The sequence below is a fragment of the Marmota marmota genome, unplaced genomic scaffold, assembly GCF_001458135.2.
Source record: "Marmota marmota marmota unplaced genomic scaffold, marMar, whole genome shotgun sequence".
Taxonomy (NCBI): Eukaryota; Metazoa; Chordata; class Mammalia; order Rodentia; family Sciuridae; genus Marmota; species Marmota marmota.
The window spans coordinates 57,973,743-57,982,491 of NW_025999900.1; the positions used below are offsets into that span (position 1 = coordinate 57,973,743).

An 8,749-nucleotide genomic window follows, 5' to 3' on the forward strand; every position below is an offset into this window, starting at 1 on the left:
ACCAAAAAAAAAAAAACAACACTCCAATCTTTTCTTTTTAAGAACTAAACTGCTTCTGCTTTTCTCTTCTAAGTTGCAAGCCCTGAAGATTCCAACCCAAATCAAATAAGGTTTATTTGTTCACCTAGTTGACTCTGGACTCCATTCTCTACCCGCATACCTGAGCAATTCTCGAAAGTACTTTTCAGCCACTTCCAGAATTAACAAAGGTAGGGCTTACTTCTCTTGATCTCTGTATTTAACCAGCTTCTGGTCTGGTAAGTCTTCAGTGTTCCCAAAGTTAGGGCACCTATGTACCCAGCTCCCAGAGCAAGAAACAGAACAGTTCTAAGATCCAATAAGACCTTTTGCCCTATTCAGTCAACTTCCTAATAATAATCCCTATTCTGACTTTGCCTGTTTGAATTTTAATATAAATGGAATAATACTGAATGCACTGTTAACTCTGACATCTCTAGCTTTGTGTTATAGATGAGATTTATTCATATTGAAGGTTTCATCTTTTTTTTTTTTTTTGCACTAGGGATTGAACCCAAGGATGTGCTTAATCACTGAGGTACAACCCAACCTTTTTTTTTTAAATTTTATATAAACAGTGTCTCACTGAGTTGCTTAGTGCTTCCCTAAGTTGCTGAGGCTGGTAAGTTGCTTTGAACTCGTTCGTGATCCTCTTGCCTCAGTCTCCTGAGCCACTGCACCCAGCTATGTAGATTTTCTCTTAATAGATGTAGGCAGGGAAATTAGATCAAGAAGGTAGACTGGGCACATATGTTCTATTTTCAAACAAATCTGGAGAAAAACATAGTTTGGTAGTTAAAATAAATGGGTGTTTGGAATGTGAAGAACACCAGGCTCAGTTTCAACATATAGGAGGAAGGGGAAAGGCCTAGGATAATCAGGGAGATTTTGTTTTTTTAAGGGAATTATGCTTAGTTCTTTAGCATGTCAACTGTTTCTACCATCAATCTGTGACATCAGTTTAAAAACAGCTTTATCAAGATATAATTGACATACAGTTCACTGCCATGTGAGCACTGGGGCTAAAGAGACTGGTTTTTCTCCAGTTGTCTGTACTGATTTCTAGAAGGAATAGAGGGTTTTGGTGCTAAGTATCCAGCCTCTCCTTTACATGTATTAGTCAGGTCACAGTAAAATAAACAAACATAGAAATTCTCAAGTACAAAGGAAACAGGCAGTTAAACCAAGTACTTGAAGAAAATCAATATCATGAAAAAAGAAGTACCAAATTTAAGAAATAAAAGAACAAATACCAAGAAATCAGTTAGTGTGGCAAGCAGAGAAAGATTTAAAACAAATATTCTCAGATTTGAGAATACTGCAACCTTGACTATGAAATAGATGTTAAAAATATGATTGTTAAAATGAAGAACTCAGTATCGGAATGAAGTAACAATCACAGAGCAAATTAGCTTCAAGATCAAGCTGTGAAATTTTTTGAGAACCTAGAGGAAAGATTAAGGAATTTGAAATGGCAAAGAAAAAGGGCACATAGAATCCAGATTTAGAAATTCAGTATTTAATAGGAATTCCAGATATAATCAAGTAAAAAGAAGGGAGGAGAGAAAAAAATTTCCTAGAACTGGAAAAGACAAAAGGCTTCAGATTAGAACAATCCATCAAGTGTAAGTACAATAAATTATAAAAGGCCTACACCTAAGTATATTATGAAATTTAAGAAGAAAAGGATATGGAGAAAATACTAAAAATCTTTCAGATAGGAAAAAAAAACAGGTTGTCTACAAAGAAACAATCAGTTCTTTTATTGTAACAGTCTTTAAAGAAAAGGAAATAACTCTTTCAAAGATAGGAGATTAAAATGATTTTTTAACTGGTTAGATAGTATATCTAGCCTAAGAAACATTTAAATGGGAGGACAAAATAAAGTTATTGTTTTTAGATGTACAAAGTCTTAAAGTTTACCACTTTTAGGTATTTTGGGTGGCTTGTGTGTTATGGAAAATTATTCTTCCCTTTCCTGCCCCTGCACAAAGGTAACACTTCCCCAACTATTTCTGATTTAATTAACTAAGGATATAAATGTTATTAAAATGAGGTGATTATACAGATCAGAGCCAGTGCAGCATTGCAGCAGTTTGGCTGGGCACAATTCAGGAGCCACTTGTCAAAAGAAATGAACTTTATTTTTAGAACACACACACCAAACCACACAGCTCCTCAGGAAAACCTTCAGAGCCCAACTGCCACCACCTGCTTCCCACAAGCCTTTCTACCTCCCCCATTCCTCCTGCTCTTGAGGCCCATTGGCTGGGTCGCGTGGGTGGAGCCAAAAAAAGTCCCCCAATGAGCAGCTCCATGGTCTGAAAGGGCAGGGAAACAACCCAATGAGCATCACCGCAGAGGAGCCAATCAGTTGGCAGCTAGAAGTTTGCTGGGGCCGCTGTGAGCCAATCATCAGCTGGCAGCTGGAAGTTTGCTGGGGCCCCTTCTGCTGGGGCCACTGTGAGCCAATCATCAGCTGGCAGCTGGTGCTGGCAGCTGGAAGTTTGCTGGGGCCCCTTTGGCTGTGGCTCTCAAGACAGCATATCTTAATGCATCTTCTCATGGTCCTCAGGTTCTAGCAGAATGTTCAATTGCTGGAGATGCAGTTCAGACAGAGCAAGGTTGTGTTGGAAGTGGGAAACTCAAGTCTTGCTAAGCTTTCCCCTTTTATCATTATGACTGTGGTTAGCATTCAGAAATAACAGGTTCCCATTAGTGGGAACAAATTCTAGGCTGTCTCGGTTCTTTTTTTTTTCCCTCTATTTTTGTGGGGGAGAGCGGGTACTGGGGTTTGAACTCAGGGGCATTCGACCACTGAGCCATATCCCCAGCCCTGTTTTTTTAGAGACAGGGTCTCACTGAGTTGCTTAGCACCTTGCCCTTGCTGAGGCTGGCTTTGAACCCGTGCTCCTCCTGTCTCAGCCTCCCAAGTCTCTGGGATTACAGGCGTGTGCCACTGTGTCCAGCCTGTCTTGGTTCTTAACCAAATGATATTACCAAGGTCTCATCCTCAGAAAAGAAACTGGTTGGTGCCCTTGGTGTTCCTGAGTCTTTGATAGCACAGAAATTGGCTTTTTCCCCCATAGAACTTAATTCCTTGCTCATATTTGTGAGACTGTCATGCTGATTTTTATTTGAAAACTACTGCAAATACATTTCTCTTATTAAATTATTTCTAATTAAATAATTTTATAAGAGAAATATTAGCATATTTCTCTTATTAAATAATTTTCCTGTGAAACTAATCCAAGGATGGGAAAGGGATAAATGGTGGTGAAGGATATCAAACAAAATAGTTAGATATAAGTAATTATTGAGTAAGTCAATGTGTTAATCTGGGACTGGATCCTCAGATATATCCTCAGAAATTAGGATATGTGTTGGGGTAAGGTAGATGAAGGCCAGCAGGGGAGACTGTAGCCAATGATACTGTTATAGGTGCTTTTGGCCAAAGTGACAGTGTTCAAATGACAGAGTATTCCTTCAAAATTTAAGAATAATTTTAAGAGGAAGAGAAGTAAACTGTATGTTTTCCAAGCCATTAGAGGAAATAATGAAAAGAAAATGACACCCCCCCGACAAAAAAAGGAAAGAGGAAATAACCACAATAAAGAATGGTACATTGGAAAAATAACATAAGAGAGTAAGAATAAATTCAAAAATAGCAATTATACCTTGTTTGTGAACTTCCTGTGTTAGAACATTGTCTAGGCAAACTCAGACTTACTGGGCTGTCGTAAGAGCAGATAGACCAATCTAAGCAATAGGCTGCTCAGTCTGCCCTGGTCAGCTCTTATGTTACTGTGTGTCTTTCTCTAGTTCATGATTTCTTCTTTCTTTGGGAATAATTAGAATGCAGAAGTCAAGAGGCTGAGGTTGTGACTCAGTGGTAGAGTGCTCACCTAGCATGTGCGAGGCCCTGGGTTCGATCCTCAGCACCACATGAAAATAAATAAATAAAATAAAAGTATTGTGCCCAACTACAACTAAAAAAAAAGAATAGAGAAGGCAATATGAACATAACTTTATGATATATTACAATTATCTGATCAGAGTCGATGTGAGAAGCAACAGGAATTCAGTACCCCTGTGTCACAGGCTTTGATTTATATAGTTAAGCAAAGTCCAAAACTTCCTTCTTCTGTGGTGTTATCTGATCCTTTCTCAAAATACTTCTACTGACCATCCATCTTGGAAACACTTTAGGACTGTTCTTCCAGTTTTGTTCATTTTGCAGTCAAAGAATGAATTACGTTAGCCTTTCCGTTGTCTACATTTTCCTTTATTTCAGTTTTTCATTAATTGACTTCTACTTAAGTGTTTATGAAACATTAAGACTTATACTTTAGCCACCACCAAAATAAAAATAAAAAACAAATTTTTTTTTCTGTGCTGTGGATCAAACCCAAGACCTTGCATGTACTATGCAAGTGCTCTACCACTGAGCTTTTTTTGAGAGAGGGTCTCCCTAAATTGCCCAGGCTAGTTTTGAACTTGTAATTTTCTTGCCTCAACCTCCTGAGTGGCTAGGATTACAAGCATGTACCACTGTGCCCACCTTTATCAAATTTTAAATGAGTTAAGTTTGTCTATTAGAATATTCAGATTGTTATTTTAATCCAACTATGTGATGCTTTCCAAAGATACAACCACAAAAAATTGAAAATAAAGGAATAGATCTTCTGCAAAAGATGATGGAGGAATAAGCATTTAACTCTCTTTTTTGAAATCCACTGGCAATGATAAAAATGAAAATGTAGAGGGAAAAGATTTTTTCATTTTTAAGGAATTAGGAAAGTTGTTACCTTAAGATGCAAGCTATAAAGCAGCATACCTTACCAAATACTATAAAGAAGGGAATCTGAAACAAAGACTGAAAGCTCCTAGAACTGTCTCCTTATTTCTTGTACAGAGTCCAGATTTTACCAAAACTTTTGAAAGGCAAAGTATGTATTGAATCTCTGTTCAGAGGTGTTTGGATAGGGTCACACCCATGGGACCCAGCCCTTGAACTCATCCTTTTTTACCATGAATCCACCTTTGAGATAATCTAACCCACTTCTGCAATATGGCATTAATCTATTATCACCTCTGAAAGGCCCTCCCATTTCTTAGTATGGTCATGATGGCAATCAAATTATAACATGAACTTGGAGGTAACATTCAAACTATAGCATGGAGTTTATCAGAGCCTAACTGACTTGGAGAAGGGAAATACCCGAGTCCAATCAGCAGTGACCTTCCTTATGCAATTCTAGCCCATTGTAGCCATCCTGTCCTACCTAAAGAAGGAGAAACGTGGGAAATAGTTGTGAATCTTACAGTCCAGAGGCATAAGTTTACTAAAATAACCTAGTCATGAGGCCATAGAAAGCTTCCCCTCTCTCCAATTCTTACCATCACATTACTGAAGGCCTATTTATGGCAGTTCTTTTTGTCTGTTACATCATGATCAGCTGTCATGAGAAAATTGCAAGGCACACTAAAAGACATAAAACACATTTTTTGGGGGGGTATTGGGGATTAAACCTTGTGTGGGTGGGCTCTCCCTGAGCTCTGTCCCCAGCTCTTTTTATTCTTCATTTTGAAATGGGATTTTGGTAAAATGCTTAGGCTAGCTTTGAATTTGTAATCTTTCTGCCTCAACCTCCCGAGTTGTTGAGATTATAGTGATATGCCACCACACTTGGCCATAAAACACAATTTGACGAGAGAGAGAGAGAGAGAGAGAGAGAGAGAGAGCGCGCGCGTGAGCGCATGTGCACATAAGTATGGGAACTAGATGTGTCAGGGATGTTGGAATGATCAGACCAAGAATTTAAAATAACTACAATGAATACACTAAGGGCCCAAATTAATAAAGGCAATATGAAAGAACAGATGAACAAAGTAAGCAGAGAGATCCTAAATGAAAAAAAAAAAAGAAAGAAATGCTAGAGATAAAAACAGAGTAACAGACATAGAGAATGCCTTTGACAGGTTTATTAGTAGATTGGATGTTATGGTTTGTATATGATGTGTCCCCCAAAACCCAGGTGTGAGACAAATGAAGGAATGTTCAGAAGTAAAATGATTAGATTATAAGAGCTATAATCTAATTAGTGGATTGATCCACTTGATGTGTTAATATTTTGAGTGGATTAATGGTTGGCAGATAGGGCATGGCTGGAGGAAGTAGGTCATTGGGGGTATGCCTTTTGAGGATTATATTATCCCTGCCTCCTTGCACTCAAACTCTCTTTGCTTCCTGGCTGCCATGAACAGAGCAATATTCTTCCGCCATGCCCTTGTGCCATAATATTCTGCCTCACTTCATATTCAGAGCTCTGGAGCCAGCCCACCATGACTGAACCTCTGAAATCACCAACCAAACTAAACTTTCCTCTTCTTTGATGTTCTTGTCAGGTCTTTTGGTCACAGTGGTGAAAGCTGACTAACACACTGGACACAAGTAAGGAGCATAGGACTGGGCGTGTAGCTCACTGGTAAGGCACTTGCCTAGCACATGTGAGGCACTGGGCTCGATCCTTAGCACCACATAAAAATAGATAACTAATTAAAAATATTGTGTCAATCTACAGCTAAAAAAAAGTCAGAACTTAAAAATATGTCAAAATAAACCTCCAAAACTGCAAAGAGAATGAAGACTGAAAAAAAACGTGAGAAAAAAATCCAAGGACCAGGGAACAACTGAAGAAGCGATAATGTGTCATTGGAGTATTAGAAACAGAAGAAATGAGAAAATGAAAGGAGAAATTTTGAAATTTTTCTCTGTATTGTCAAACACCAAATCAGATCCAGGAAGCTCAGGAAATCCAAACAGGACAAATGCCAACAAACAAACAACAACAAACTTACACAGGTATATCATTTTAAAGTGTAGAAAATCAAGAGAGGAAAAAATTATGAAAGAAGCCAGAGAGAAAAAAGCACCACCTTACACTGGGTAATAAAATCAAGAATTACAACCAATTTATCAGAAACCCTGCAAGCAATAAGTGGCTGGAGTAAAATATAAAAATTTGAGAGGAAAAAACTCAAAAACCTTGAATTCTGTATGCTGTAAAATTAGATTTCAAAAAACTGGAGAACTAGATGAGGGAGTTGGCACATGCCAATACATGTTACTCGGGATGCTGAAGCAGGAGGATCACAAGTTTAAGGCCAACCTGGGTAACAGATAATAAAAAAGAGCTGGTAGATGTAGCTCAGTGATAAAGCACCCTGAGTTCAATCAGAAAAAATCCAAAGTGGAATAAGACTTTATCAAACAAAAAGTGGGAAATTTTGTTGCCAATAGACCTGATTTGCAAGAAAAGTTAAAAATTCTTTGGAGATAAGGAAAAGAATATAGCATAGAAACTTGGATCTATATAAACAAAGGAAAATCATCAAAGAAACATTAAGGATAAAATAAAAATCTATTTTTTTATTCTAGATTTCTTTTAGTGATAATAGTTTGTTCCAAATTTTAATAACAATGTATTTGATTATGGATACTTCTGTATATATATTATTTATGTAAATTTACAGTAGTAAATATATCTATTCTATGTGTACATGTTACATACAGTAATATATTAAACCAACTGTGTCAATGATGAGTTTTTTAATTTTTTTTTTAGTTGTAGTTGGACACAGTACCTTTATTTATTTATTTTTATGTGGTGCTGAGGATTGAACCCAGCACCTTGCACGTGCTAGGAGAGCACTCTACCGCTGAACTACAACCCCAGCCCCAATGATGAGTTTTTAAAACAGTATAAATGCATTAATTGAAAGACAGATTGTCAAAGTGGATCATTAAGTTGGGCATGGTGTGCACACCAGTGATCCCAGCAACCTGGGAGGATAAGTCAGGAGGATTATAAGTTTGAGGTCAGTCTGGGCATTTTTAGCAAAACCCTGTCTCAAAAAATAAAAAAGAACTGTAGCTCAGGGATAGTTCAAGGCTCTGGGTTTGAGTCACCAGTACCCTTCTCCCCTCCACAAATTGTCAGACAAACCCCAACTTCATGTTTCTACAAGAAACCCACTTCAGCTTTTTCTGAGGAAAGCATAGTTGCCAGTGCTGGAGCTTAGCTCTTCTGCTCCTGACTCACTGCTATTCACTCTTGCCAAGGAACAAGTTGGTCAGTAAGCTGCATCCTGGCCATTGAAGATACCAGAAACATACTGGTAGAAACACAGATTGCAATTTACTGAATTAGAATTACCCTAACCAGCTGCAACGTGTGTGTTGAATTGGTCAGAGGAGCCAAGGAAAAGAAATCTCAAAAGTCAAAGGACCAATTCAGATGCCAACCAAGAATCACTGTAGGAGAAATGCTTTTGATGGTTTTAAGACATGGGTTCAATTCCAGGTGAGAATCCACAAGTGACTCTTTGATTTGCACAGTCCTTCTGAGATTGTTAAGTGGATTATTTTCATATATATTGAGCCAGGAGTTGAGATTAATGTCACATTGCAGATGTCTAGATCAACTGTTTTAATAAATTGATTATTAGTTAAAGAAACCCACTTCAAATATAAAGATTAAAATTATATAGATTTATTAAGTAATGTTATACCATGCTAACACTAATTTTAAAAAGTGGGAGTGGCAACACTAATTCAGATGGAATAGACTGTGGAGCATGGAAGATTACCAAGAATAAAGAGGGGCATTAAATAATGATAAAGGGACTATCTAAGAAGAATCCTTACATGAGATATATATATATATAT

The 8,749-nt window shown here is 37.6% G+C and overlaps 1 pseudogene; it reads left to right on the top strand.

The window, feature by feature from the left end:
* Positions 1–8,522, top strand: part of LOC125615404 — a 14,774-nt pseudogene extending 6,252 nt beyond the window's left edge.
* The last annotated feature ends 227 nt before the right edge of the window (positions 8,523–8,749 follow it).